Source organism: Prionailurus viverrinus, chromosome C1 (genome assembly GCF_022837055.1).
Source record: "Prionailurus viverrinus isolate Anna chromosome C1, UM_Priviv_1.0, whole genome shotgun sequence".
In the NCBI taxonomy this organism is placed as follows: domain Eukaryota; kingdom Metazoa; phylum Chordata; class Mammalia; order Carnivora; family Felidae; genus Prionailurus; species Prionailurus viverrinus.
Genome location: NC_062568.1, coordinates 10,874,512 through 10,888,865, shown reverse-complemented (window position 1 = coordinate 10,888,865; position 14,354 = coordinate 10,874,512). Strand labels below are relative to the sequence as shown.

The 14,354-nt window shown below is 43.7% G+C and overlaps 1 long non-coding RNA gene across 1 annotated transcript; it reads left to right on the top strand.

Annotated features, from left to right (window-relative positions):
• Positions 1-5,487: 5,487 nt before the first annotated feature.
• Positions 5,488-11,514, top strand: LOC125173916 (uncharacterized). Its single transcript, XR_007155188.1, has 3 exons — positions 5,488-5,549; positions 8,224-8,289; positions 11,431-11,514. It is a non-coding gene; the product is annotated as an uncharacterized LOC125173916 (long non-coding RNA).
• The last annotated feature ends 2,840 nt before the right edge of the window (positions 11,515-14,354 follow it).

Here is a 14,354-nt window from a genome sequence, read left to right as displayed (position 1 = left end):
TCTCCGCTCTCCATTCTCTTCTTCAGTCAGGCTCTCCTCCTCATTCGCTGACACTGCTCTTGTCAAACCCTCCCACCCATTCTCGGTGCTCACTCCAGGGCACAGTGTTTAGACCCCTTCCCTATGTGTGTTCGCTTTAAGAATAACCTCATTCAGTCCCACGGGCTTTGAATAGGCTGGTGCCTCCTCAATTTATTTTACTTTACTTTTTTCATGTTTATTTACTTTTGAGAGAGAGAGACAGAGTGTGAGCAGGGGAGGGGCAGAGAGAGAGAGGGAGGGAGGGAGGCACAGAACTCGAAGCAGCACAGAGCTGTCAGCACAGAGCCCAACGCGGGGCTCGAACCCACGAACCGCGAGATCATGAGCCAAAGTCGGCCGCTTTACCAACTGAGCCACCCAGGTGCCCCGGTGGCTGCTCAGTTAATTCAGCAGCCCCCCCCCCCAAATCTCCCCTGAACATATTCATATATCAAAATGCTTATCTGACATCTCCACTTGAAAGTTGACTGAACATCTCAAAGTGAACGTGTCCCAGACCAAACTCTAGGCTTGGGGCCATATTCTTGGAGACCTTATGCGTGAAGGAGAAAAGAACCTGATTCACAGCTACACTTGCCCCAAACTACTGCTCCTGCAGTATTCCCTGCCCCAGAGTCTACCGTGCAGATGCTCAGCCAAAAACTTGAAGTTCTTCCTGAGGCTTATTTTCATGTCACGCCTCGAATCAAACCTCTCAGTTCTACCGCTATCTGGAACCTTCCCACTTGCACTCGCCCCCAAGCTGCCATATTGCAACTGTCTCCCTATGTCCGCACTCACCGTCACCCTCCTACAGACCGTTTCCCCCCACGGCAGCCTGAGGAATCCATTTGAATAATAATTCAAATCATGCCTCTTCTCTGGTCAGACCAATCATTCAGAATACAACCCAAAGTCCCTATCCTTGCCTGCAAATGCTTCATGCCCTGACCCCCAACATCTTTTCCTATCTGGTCTCCTATTAACTTTTCACCAAGACCCACCCATGCTGGCCTCCTTGCTAATTAAAAAAAAAAAAAAAAAAGCCAAGCACACCCCCAATTCAGAATTTATAGTTCTCATGCCTGAGATACTTTTCTCTCAAATCTCTGCATACCTTTGTCCTAGGACCCTTCAGGGTTATAGGATATCACTCCATCAGAAAGGCCTTGCCTCATTCTCTACACAACAACGCACCTCCCATCTTCCTCTTCCCCCTTTTTTTTTTCTTCCTAGTACCTTCACCATTTGATACCTTAAATATCCACTTGTCTGTGATGAATGATTCTTCTTTGGTTTTCTCTTTTCAAGGCTAATTCTTTTTAATTTTTATCTAAACCCAAGTTAGTTAACATACCGTGCAGTGGTGATTTCAGGAGTAGAATTTAATAATTCATCACTTACACACAACACCCAGTGCTCATCCCAACAAGTGCCATCCTTAACGGTCATCGCCCGTTTAGCCCATCGCCCCACCCAACACCCTTCTAGCAACCCTCAGTTTGTTCTGTGTATTTCAGAGTCTCTTATGGTTTGCCTCCCTCTGTTTTTTTGTGATGGATGGTACTTCTTCAACTAGAAGCTCACTAAGGACAAATAATTCTGTGGAGGTTATTGCTGTATCCTCAGCACCTAAGACTGAGTCGGGTCAACAGAAGTTTTACAGAGCGTAGCCGTGTGTTGCATGGATGGAAGCTATTGATCCAGCTGTTAATCAACAAAACTGATCCTATCTTAACAAATCATTCCGGTGGCCTCAGCTAGGATTCACAAATTGATGGGGCCCTGGAGATCCTCATTATATCCTTGTAGAGAAGAACAAGTTGGTTCCAGCTACAAATATAAGAGATAGAAAATACATGTGATAGGATTATACAAATAGAAAATAGTCTTCACTAAGGTACAATGGCTACGATCGATCGTTAGAGATACCCTGATTGCGATTACCTAGCAATTGCCTAAGAGTGAAGGGGGAACATGATCTCTCAGACTCCAAAGCCAAGTACTAACTGGCTTTGGGAACCTATAGAAACCTGGTGTTCCTTTTATGCTCCAAAGGTGACATTTCACACTCAAATGCCTACAGACTATTCAGGTAAAGCAAGAGATGGAGGAGGCCAGAGGGATAAACTGGAGGGTACAAGCCCCATCCAGAGAGGCCACCTGTGTTCCTTGCTCCAGTGTGGTTCCAAGTGAGAACATTGGACTGTGAGGATATTTGAAGCACAGGTGACAAAATTCCCTGGGTCTTGACTGTCCTTTTGACTCCTGGTTTTATGGAGTGAGCTTGCTGTCATCGCCTTAGTGTTAAAGGAGGGCCCCCTCCCCATCCCTTTGAGGCCAACACTATGGGATAATCACGAAAGGTCCGCCTGTGGCTTCTGCCAGTGGGTCACCCATTTGCAACCTTGACTTTAAAGCATTAGTTGTTCACCATTGCGTCAGAAACACCATTATATCAGGGCAACTGGGTGGGTCAGGTCATGATCTGACTTTGGGCTCTGTGCTGACAGCTCAGAGCCTGGAGCCTGCTTCAGATTTTGTGTCTCCCTTTCTCTCTGACCCTGTCCCACTTGCACGTGTGCTCTCTCTCTCTCTCTCTCTCTCTCTCTCTCTCTCTCTCTCTCTCAAATAACCATTTAGAAAAAAAGGAAAAGAAACACTGTTATATCCCAACCAGTGTTGAAATGTATCATAAATAACCTTGTTATTCTAACATTTGCTAATTATTTCTTTTTAATGAATGTGATTGTTCCATTTGTGCTGACGCTTGTATTGTTATGAACTTGCATCCCTAGAGGCATCTTTGAACTGGAGGTAAAAGGGTGGAGTTAACATACAGAAGAAATTAGAAATATCCTCTCTAATGTATGTGCTGTAGGCTAACACCATTTTTTTATGTCTACCACGATAGAAAAAAAAAAAAAAAAAAGGTTGAGAACAGTTGCTTTAAAATTGCCCCTGTAAGAGCATATAATATTTTCCATTAAATTGGGACTAAAATTTTTAATTACATATAAATGTAGTCCCATTAAAATAGAAAAGAATATCTTGGCAGGAAGTCAAGCCAGAACACTTAGTCCTAACTATAAGGTCCCTGAAAAAAACATTCCTTAATACTTTCCCAACTTTACCTCCCACTCTAGACCTTTGATTTCAGCCACCAACTCCCACATTGTACCTTTCGCATTTTTACATCCAAGCCCTAGCCCATAATATACTTCACTCCTGGTATCCATTTCCCCCTCTTCCCTCCTCTTATTTCAATCTTAACCAGCCTTAAGCTAGTGACTTTCATTTGATACATAACCCCCTCCTTCAGCATTATAACCCTAAAGTGATTTGTCCTTTCTTAGCTATTCTAAGATTATGCTATCAAGCATTTATTATATAGCCTTATATCAGCAGCTGTCTCTTCCTGATAGGACACAGTAGGCTAAATACGTTTCCCAAACAATGCAACAGATAGACTTCTTCCGATGCTGCTGGAGCCTTACTCAGAGCTCCTTGAACGACCCTAGAGGTCACTTTTAGCTTGGTGAAGAGTTCTCATATATGCTAACGGTTTCTTATGCCCAGAACCTGAATCCCTGCCTGCCCCCAGCTGTGTTCCCAGCCCATGGACAAGATGGGCCAGAAATACCAATGAGTGAAAACCCTTAGGGGCAACCCTCAATCAGTGAAGGATGAGAGTTGGTGAGTCAATACCCCAACTTCCTCACTCTTGGTGGGAGGACCCTGAGGCAAGTTCTACACAGTTCCTCAGAAGATTCTTAACATGATGGTACCCTGGGGATAAATCTGTTTGGTTACCACCCTTCCTTTCCTCCTCATGTTTCCTGGGATCCCCTCACAAACAAACTACTAGTATCTAAATCCTTATCTGAGGATCTGCTTTTTGGAGAACCTAAGCTAAGACATTCCCTGACTAGATTTTCACTTCTTAGAAACAGGTCCCCTGTCTTATTGCCCTGTACACAACCTGGCATGGACTCTTGAATAACAGAGATACTTAATAACTATCTAGAAACTGTTGGTCAATAGCATACTCTTATGCTATAGCATACTTCAACGAAAACTGAAAAGGATTTCAATGCTTTTGTTCTCGTCTTCCCCCTCCTTCGTGTGAAGAGACCAATATAGTACCCTTAAAAAAGAGCCAGGACTAGACAAGTTTATGACCCATTTTCCTCCTAGCCTCAGGCTTCAGAAGGAAGATTTCAATATGAGAGGCCCTATATGGACCATGGTCTCTAAGACAAATCATGTGTTAGTAAATCACCCTTCAATGAATATTTTTAAAATGTTTTTTAATGTTTATTTTTGAGAGGAAGGGAGAGGCAGAGAGAGATAGGGAGACACAGAATCCGAAGCAGGCTCCAGACTCCAAGCTTTCAGCACAGAGCCCAACGCAGGGCTTGAATTCATGAACCATGAGATCATGACCTGAGCCGAAGTCTGCTCAGATGCTCAACCGACTGAGCCACCCACGTGCCCCCCACCCTTTAATGAATATTTAAGCCAATGTTTATAACGCCTCAGGGTCCCATGTTCAATTTTTTTTAAACTCTGAGATGATGGGCCTTAGGCCTTTTTGAAGGAATTCCAAACGTAAAGAAGCAGATTCGTAAAGGAATTTTTTGAGAACTGAAGAACACTAATGAATTACTTAGTATTCATTTTGACCGGCAATAACAGAAAAGCCAAAATAAACCAGATAATATTCGTATCTTTCTCTCACGAAAGTTGGCACTGGGTGGGTGGCCCAGGGCGGCTTTGGCTTTCGGCAGCGCCGGGATCCAGTTTCCTTCTCTCTTGTTGCCCCTCAGTCCGTGGTTCCGTTCCCTAGACCACCTCTGTGTAAGATGGTTGCCATAGCTCCAGCTATCATATCCACATTCCAGCTGGCAGAATGGACAAAATCAGAGAAGAAAGAAATGTTGCCTCCCTGTAAGGGCACTTTCCAGAAGTTCAACAACCTGTTTCAGTGTACACATCATTGACTGGAATTTAGTCCCCTGGCAGTCCTTAGCTGGAAGGGAAACAGCAGAGGCCAAGCTCCAAGGTAGAGGTTATATCATTTCTACAGAATGGGAGAATGGACATTGAGGGACACCTGGCTACCTCTGCCAGAACCGATATGTCACCAAAAGCTGCTCAGATTTGAATCTGAGGCTAGAAGATAGGATAGGTACACAATAAGTGAGAAGTAGATATGGATTATTGTGCAAATGCCTATTTACCTATTATTGACCCACTGACAATTTCACAGTCACAGGATGGGGAGGTGGGGGCGGGGGCGGGGAGTGACGTAGGATTTCAAAATGTCGATGACCTAAATTTAATTTAAGCTCATATTGGAATGTCACGTACATGCTTCTTTTGATGAAGTCAGTCACTAAAGAAGGATATCAAAACTAGGAATGATCAGAAGAGAGTCCCGTGTGACTTACGGGAAGATAAGCTGGGTACAGTGCTAGCAGAATTATCTAGAGCCTCCAAAAAAGAAGAAACAAAACTTCAGAACTGTAAGTCATATACTGGGGTTCTACTGGGCCAGAGGATAATATTCTGAGGGACTTGAAGACTCATAGGCATTCAAGTCAGCTCACAAACCAGGCAGGGACCCCAGAACCTTACCATCTACAAATGGATAGATGGTACCATAGTTTGTATCTGTCCCTTCTGTCATGCTACGCCTGGATTCCATACTGAAATCAGCATACATTGCAAGGATTCTACCCCTCCTTATGTTATGGAACACCAGCACCTTAGCACAGGGGAACCAGGATTATCAGTCTGGGCAAAGCTGCAGTCTTTGAAAAAGGACACACAGGGAGTGCAAGAGGGCAGACTTGTAATGGAGAAGCTTGAAGGGCCTTTGAAAAACCAGACGGAAACCATATTACTGTTCACCATGTTGGTCCTGGAATCCTTTTATGAAGAGGTCCTGTGAGCACTGGACCATAAAAGCTAGGCTGGATCATTCAAGTTCCCTCTGACCTATGAAGTGAAGTGGCACATGACCCAGACTCTCACGGCACATCAGTTTTACAAAGTGGTAAGTTCCCTACGTGTCCCCTTGGTGAAATTCTATAGAAAGAAACAAGATAATAGGCACTGAATAATTCTGTTAAATGGTCATCTGTTGTTTTAAGAGAACTGCGAAAGTGGTAACTTTTAACAACAACAACAAAAAAAGGACGATCATTGGCAAATGACTAGTGAACAAGTTTTATTCTTTTTCTCTCTTTGCAGTTTTGCTTGGTCAGCCTATCACACACCAACCAGTTTGAGCTGCATCAGACTTTATGGGTTTTTCCTTCCTTTTAATTAACTTTAAGATCTTATTAGCCCAATTATTAGCAATATGTTACAAGGCACCAAGACTGCAGCTGTGAATGTGTCTTTATTAAAAAGGCACTGCCATGACTTAAGAAACTTTCAGCATTATTATAAACTCTATCAAGGCGAGAGAGATAATTCAGTTTGCAAATTGGTCCCAATTCAAACTGGGCAAGGGAATGCAAATTAGGTTTGAATGAATGTGCTCCCCCCTCCCACTCTACCCTCAAAACATCTAATTTCTATTAGCAATTAGCATCAGTAGACTTTACACTGGCACTTGGAAAGGTGTACCAACTCATAAAATAAGAACCAGAGGTGTGATGTTATTTTAACTTAAGAATGGATGTGTGAAGAAGGAAGAGAAATGGGCCTATACATTTCTCATCCTTCCTAAGGGACACATAAATCACCCTAAGTTTTACCCAGCTTGAAGGGCTAGAATATAGTAAACTATTCTCTGCTTTACAAACCAGGCAATTCTAAGAGGAACAAGAATGAATTCATCACAGACTTGGCCCCACGGAACATTCTAAATATAGAATCAGCTTGTCTTTGTCCACAGCTTGTCTCTTCTAACAGCTTCACCAAGGACTCAAACAGCAGGTTCCTTTATTAAAAATGGAACGAATATCTTCAGGTGCAGAATAGTTTAAAGGCCTTTTCCAGGCCAAAGTAAAAGAAAATGCTAAACTAGCGACCTCTAGGGATCTGTACGTTCTACCCCGGGTTCGCAGACTGTCTGATACAAAAACTAAGACCACAGGACCACAGCTCTTTCACACCTCTTGTATTGTATTCCAGAGCCTCTCAAACATTAGGATGCTTTGAGCCACTTGGAATCTTTTGGAAAATACAGATTCCCTGGCCCTACCCTCCAAAGATGCTGACTCGGCACATCTTGGGTGCAACACGGGGATTCTCGTGGCACTGGAATGTTCGGTGATTCTGAGCAGAGAGTCTTTGGATCACACTTCTCTTTAGAAGAGAAGTGAATCACAATCCTCTTTTTTTCTGTGACCTGGCCCTGGTCAAGGAAAAGAATACGCAAATAAACAACTTCTCTTCTTTGGTTCCACTGGAAGTGGGCAATTTGGTAATTATCAAAAAAAAAAAATCATAACAAATATAAATAACACAAAGTCAGATAGACCTTCCACGCCCAATAATTTACTTTTAAAATTTTACTCCATGTGGGTGAGTTCAGCAGAATAGCTAAGAAGCACATTTCATACTTCTAAAGCCATTGGACAACACTGTTCTGAGCCATTGGAACAATGCTTCAAATATCACCTACTAGCAAGAAATAGCTACAAAAAGGAAGCAAAACTCTGTTAGCTTTTTATATTAGTCGAGAAAAATGAGACACCTTAGTTTTCGTTGTTCTTTGTGTATTTCAGGATTGTTATAGTGCCTCCTGTAAGTGATCTCACACCTTTACCACAGAGTTTCTTGACCTTGGCGCCGTTGACATCTGGGGCAGGATAATTCTGTGTGGTTGGGGGCCATCCTGTACCACTGTAGGATGTTTAACAGCATCCCTGGCCTCTACCCAAAAGATGCAGAAGTACCTCCTCCCCACTTATGACAACCAAAACTTCCCCATATTACCAAATGTCCCCTGGCAGTAAAAACAACCCCGGTTAAGAATTGTTACTGTACTGGTATTGCGTAATATCGTGTTACGCTTATCAAGTGCTTACGTGCACATTATTCTAATGGGTGGGGCCAATGCTACCACTGCAAATACAGCTAACGTTTACCACGTGCTAAGCACTGTGATTTTTAAAAAAGAAAACACAAAGCACCTTATATATCTGATCTTGTTTAATCATCCTTTTTAACCCTTTTTCACAGACGAAGACGCTCAGGCCAAAAGACTTGCCCAAAGCGGTAAAACGGTGGAGCAGAGTTTCACATCCGGTAACGTCACCCCAGAGCCCACATGTTTAACCTCCACTCTTGATGAAGCGAAACTGATGATGTCTGCGACCCCTCACAGTTTTCACTCCAAAACAGGCAACACTAACAAAGGCGTTCACACAAAAAAATCAACACCAAGCGCAGGGACAGCTGCTCAACAAATACAAGGACACAAAACTCTGCAAATGAGTGGCATTACGATAAACCTCATTAATTCTGATTCATCCATTTAGAGCTTGCCGTAGTTCAAGGGGGAGCTGGGCTAGCACTGACCTTTTCACTGTGTGCAAAAGGAGTATCTGTGAAGTGATAGCAGACATAGGGTTCCCAAGGGCGTGCTTCAGGACTGGAAAACACACAAACACCACTATACGTCCCAGTTACCATCTATGCAGAGACCAACACTGCTTAGATGCTAAATGCCAGTAGCTTGTCTAATTATTGAAGTAGGTCCTCAACTGGACTGCACGTGGCCTATCTACAGTGACGGTATTCACTCAAAATTGACAAAATTGCCTATCTTTAACAATAGTTTTCAGATACACTCTGATACCATTTGGGATCTCCCTCTCCTGGGCCTAGGGACTGCTGATCTCTTTCGGGGACTGGCACAAATGGTTGTCAACACAACTGGCACAGAAAGTCATCACAAATGGATCAGGCTTGGCCCTCAAGATGATGTTATTTACGCTTCCTGCCTTGGCACGCCGGAACAAACAACGTTTTGAATTTGTTTTGTACATAGTCATATCCTAGACATCTTGAAAATCGAGGCATTTATTGTGTCTCGGATATTGGGTTAAATGCTGGAGATACAGAAGTGAGGAAAACACCGTTTCTCTCCTCAACAAGTTTACAAACTACTAGGAGATATGGAGAGGGGTCTAGATGGTTCCAGTACGTGTGCAGGTGAAATACACACAGAAGGAATGATTAAAGAGGAAGACTTCCTGAAGAGGGTGGCTCTTGGATGATGGCTGCACAAGGACGAAAAGGAAACATCTCACAACAGTAAACGTGATTGTCTGTGGTGATAGGATGCTGGGGAATTTTCATTTTCTTTTTAATGCTCTTTTGTATTTACCAAAATTTATCAGTGAAAATAGATTTCTGACATAACTGGGAAAATGCATGGAAGAGTAAATGACAGGCAAATGGGAAGAAAGTATAATCTACCCTTTCTAGGAACCTTGCTGTGTGGGGGAAGAAACGAAATAATGAAGCCAGTACTGGGTGATGTGGGGTCCAGAAAGGGACTTTTTCCTTTTGTCTTCATTTTTAATTATTATTTATTTACTTATTTGCTTATTTGAGAGAGAGAGAGAGTGGGGGTGGGCCAGAGGGCAAGCGGAAGAGAGAGAGAATCCCAAGCAGGCTCCATGCTGTCAGCACAGAGCCTGATGTAGGGCTAGATCTCATAAACCATGAGATCATGACCTGACCAGAAATCAAGAGTCGGAGGCTTAACTGACTAAGCCTCCCAGGTGCCCCTCTTTTGTCTTCTTTTTAAGCTGAACGTGAGTTGAGCATACTTACAAACTCTAGGAAAAAACGGCAGTTGAAAATACAAAAGTAAGGACGGGTAAGCAGATGGAACAGACAAAATAAGACCTCTGCTCTAGTCCCGGAAGATACAGGAATCTACATGCTCAAAAGAGCAATTTGGAGAGATTACCATCAGTTATGAGAAATGGCGTCTCTAAAGAAAGAGGTGGGAGTGGGGAGACTTACATAGAGGGTGAGACACTGATCGGGACCTCTGTCTGCTCCCTTGAGGTCACTGAACATAGGAGGACTGCAGCAGAAAGGCTACCCACTATAAATAAAGTTACTAAAGTCTGCAGAATCTAGTTCAAAGGAGGCCCCTTGAGATTCCCACCTGCCATGGAGTGAGGGATGCTGACCCAGCTGACAGTTTTACCATGAAAGCTAGCAGACAAATCCCACAAATCTGTCAAAAGACAGCAATTCATGAAGCAAGACTTCCTTTCCCCCTCAAGTGGGTGAGGATACTTCCCTCCCCAGTGCCAGGGAAGGGAGTACCCACAAACATCACTACTAATTCTCACGTGTATCTGCAAGAAGAGGACTTAGCATTTTTCTACTTGATTGGACATTTACTCAACACCAGGCTTAGATCTCCAGTCCTGGTACTATGGAAGAGAGGGGAAGAGCACGGGGCAAGATGGTGTTGGGGTACGAGGGATCTGGGATCAGTTTGTCAAACCCCAAATCACAGGTGACAGCTCTAATCTCCAGAACTGGACAAATGGGGTACCCTTGACGAGAACCACCACAACCCGGGCCGAAGAATCGAGTGAAGCAGAGAGGGCGGCCAACACAGGCTTCAGAGGAAAGACAGGCTGAGCTTGACGAGCAACCACCAAAACCCAGAGAAACTGCTAGAAGCTGAGTTTCTCTTCCGTGAATCTCTCAGGACCTGCACCAATCCACCATGAGCCTACGGACTCATAAGCATGAGTCATATTAGTGGCGATCACCATCCCCTTCCCTTCTCTCCTCCCCAACACCAGAGAAGAAAAAGAAGGGGCGGGGGGAGCAGGAAGCAAGAGGCCACTCACCATCTTCACTCCCAGGCTGGCTGCTGTAACCACAAAGCTGGCCTTCGCTGCTAAAGCAGGGGAAAGTGTTGTAGGTTGACTAGAAGTAAGTTTTAATATCTGAGAACAGAGTTTTAATAACCGAATAGGATTAGATGTATCAAATCATACTAATTTGAACCTAGAGGTACCTTCCACCCGGGGAGAAAGGGTGGATTTTACAAAACCTAGCAGAGGCAATTATTAGGGGCAGAGAAAATATTTCATGCTTCACCTTGTGGTTTGGACTCTTTTGAACTAATTATATACATATATGAATATATCTATATACACATTTGTGTTTTTTAAGTCATTATTTTAATGACCAACAAGGATGCTATGAAAGAACATCTGTATAGTTTTAATACTGATTAATTCTGTCACTTTGTTTATAGTGTTCTTGGAAAGAGAAAAGATGACGAGGGGAATCGAATCACAGAATTTAACCCTTGTCTGCAAGTAGAACCCTCTTTAGAAGCAAGATAGACATTTCTCAAAACCTAACAAGAACAGGAGACATTTTCCCTTCTTTTATTCATAGGATGACTAAAAGGCACTTGGATACTTGCCCAGAGGTCTGGCTTGCTCTCGGAAGCTGGAATCACTTGGCTGTTGGATTGCCGAGCCCTGACTGCCTGGCCTCCCAGTAAGCCGTTCTGGGGCCTCAGAACACGGCCACCTGCTTCTGGACTGTTCTCCTGTTGGACCAGTCTCCTTGCTTTAGGGCTCTTTCTTTTGTCCTGTCCTTTACCCTTCTCCCAAGGTCATCCTCCTAGCACAAAAGCCTACTGAAACCATTTTCCTGTTAGAAATCTTCAGGGACTTTCCATTGCCCCCACGGCTGTTTGCAACATGGGACCAGCCTGACCTTCCAGAGGCATCCCTGCCCTGTTTCCTGTCTCACCCAGCACTCACCACTTGTCTCAGCGTCCATGTGGCAGCCACACTGAAGTCCTGCTTTTCCCTAAACACAAGATCTTTATGCCTTTGTGTCTTGGCATATGATCGCCCAACTCGAGACGTTGCTGGCTAAACCTACCCTCCTGAACCCTGTCAGAATGTCATCCCCATTGAGGGAGACCTTCCCTTCCCCCCGACACCGAGCCAGTCATGGCCTTCCCTGTAGTCTTCTGTGCTGGAAGTCCCGTGATGTACTTGGCGAATAGTGCGATGCGATGGTTGGAGTCCAACACCTGACTCGTAACACCTGCTTTCCCTTCAGTAATGAATGTGCACTTGTAAATTAAGATAAGGAAGCCAAATGTAGACAGTGCTGAGATCTGACACACTCTGGTGGGAGACAGCCAGCAGCCTGGAGGTGCGGGGGTAGGAGCCACAAGCGACAGGGCCTCTGGGGCACAAGTGTGTGTTTCCTGGGAACAGGGAGGCTCCTGGCTGGAGTGGGCGAGGAGAATGGGCGATGGTCTGGCAAAGGTACGCAAGGCCACACCCTGCAGAGCCTGGTGGACCACGATCTCATCTTTAGCTTGAGAACAGCCGAGAGGCATTGAAGAGTTTTATGACTGGGGAGCGACCTGATTCTATTTGCATTTTCAGAAATGTCTAGCTTCAGTGTGAAGGGTAGACAGGACTGAGGCCAGGATGTGGGGAGGCCTTTTAGGGGGCTAATCTGAACGGGAAACAAATACTGGGAGCTTGGACAGGGGAGGGACAAAGCAGATGGGAGAATTTGGGTAGATTCAAATTTAAATTCTTCCTAGAACTCCTAAGAACCAAACGGATTAAGTACTCCCATTAAATACTCAGGTAGCATTAAAAAACTAAAAAAGGCATCCCCTTAAAATTATGGTTGCTCTAGACAGCTTATCATAAAATGGATTTGGTTAAATTTTACTATTGAGGGGAAAAGCAAAGGGTGAAATTATACATGTATAATATAGTAGAAACAGTAAAACTATCTCTTTCAAGCTAGCTTGTTAAAAGAGCATTTGTTACCTTAGAAAGCTCCAAGGAGGCTCTGAAACACAAAAATAAAAGTTAACAAAATTTTAAGAGACAATCATTATCTTATTTTATAACATTTTTTTTCCTTTAGAGAGAGAGAGAGAGAGAGAGAGAGCAAGCAGGGAAGAGGGACAGAGGGAGAGAGAGAGAATCTCAAGCAGGTTCCATGTTCAGCTCAGAGCTGGACACAGGGCTCAATCCCAGGACCCTGGGATCATGACCTGAATGGAAACCAATAGAAGCTAGCTCAAATGAGTGAGCCACCCAGGTGCCCCTTATAGCTTTTTGAGATATACTCTACATACCATACAATTAGTCCATTTCATTTACAAAACTTCATTCATTTAACGTTTTTGTTTTGTTTTGTTTTGTTTGTATTTTCACTGAGTTGTGTATCTCATCACCAGTATCTAATTCTAGAACATTTTCATACTCCAAAAAGAAACCCATTACCCATGACTAGTCACTGTTAATTTCTTCCCAACCACCTCAGCCCTAGACAAACACTAATCTTTACTACCGATTCTGGACATTTCATATAATCAGAATCATACAACACGTGACCGTCTGTGACTAGCTTCTTTCTCTTAGCATAATGTTTTCAAAGCCCATCCGTGTTGCCACATGCATCCGTACTCCATTCCTTTCTAACATCAGGCAATGTTCCCTTGCAAGAATAAACGACATTTCGTCTCTCCATTCATCCATTGATCGACATCTGCGTGGTTTCCACTTTTTTGGCTATTATGAACGATGCTGGTATGAACATTCGTGTACAAGTTGAGGGCACATACATCTGCATTTCTCTTGTCAATATACCTGGACACCTTAAGTCCTGTATTTAATCACTGAGGAACTGCCCAGCTGTTTCCCAAAGCAGCTGCCCCGTTTTCATTGTCTTCAGCTGTGTGTAAGCATAGACTGATCTTCCCACATCCTCATCAACTCCTATTACTGTCCGTCCTTTGGATTCCAGCTCTCCTGGTGGGTGTGAACTGATATCTCATTGTGGTTCTGATTTGTGTTTCCCTGGTGGCTACAGATACCGAGTATCTTTTCAAGCACTAACAGTCCACTTGCACATCTGCTTGGGAGAAATATTTATTCCTCCATTTGGAGAAATGTCTGTCTCCTGTGCCTGTTTTAAAACGTGACTAGTTGTCTTTTTATCGTCGAGTTAAAGACTCATGTATGGATTCTAGGTACAAGTCCCTTACCAGTTATATGCTTCACCAGCATTTTCTCCCATTCTGTGGGTTGCCTTTTCACTTTCTGGTTGGTGTGTTCTTAAATTTTTTTAAATTTTTCATCATATCTGATTTATCTCTTTTTAATTTTTTTAATGTTTGTTTATTTTTGAGAGAGAGAGACAGAGACAGAGTGTGAGCGGGAGAGGGTCAGAGAGAGAGGGAGACACAGAATCCCAAGCAGGCTCCAGGCTCTGAGCTGTCAGCCCAGAGCCAGACATGGGGCTCGAACCCATGAACGGGGAGATCACGA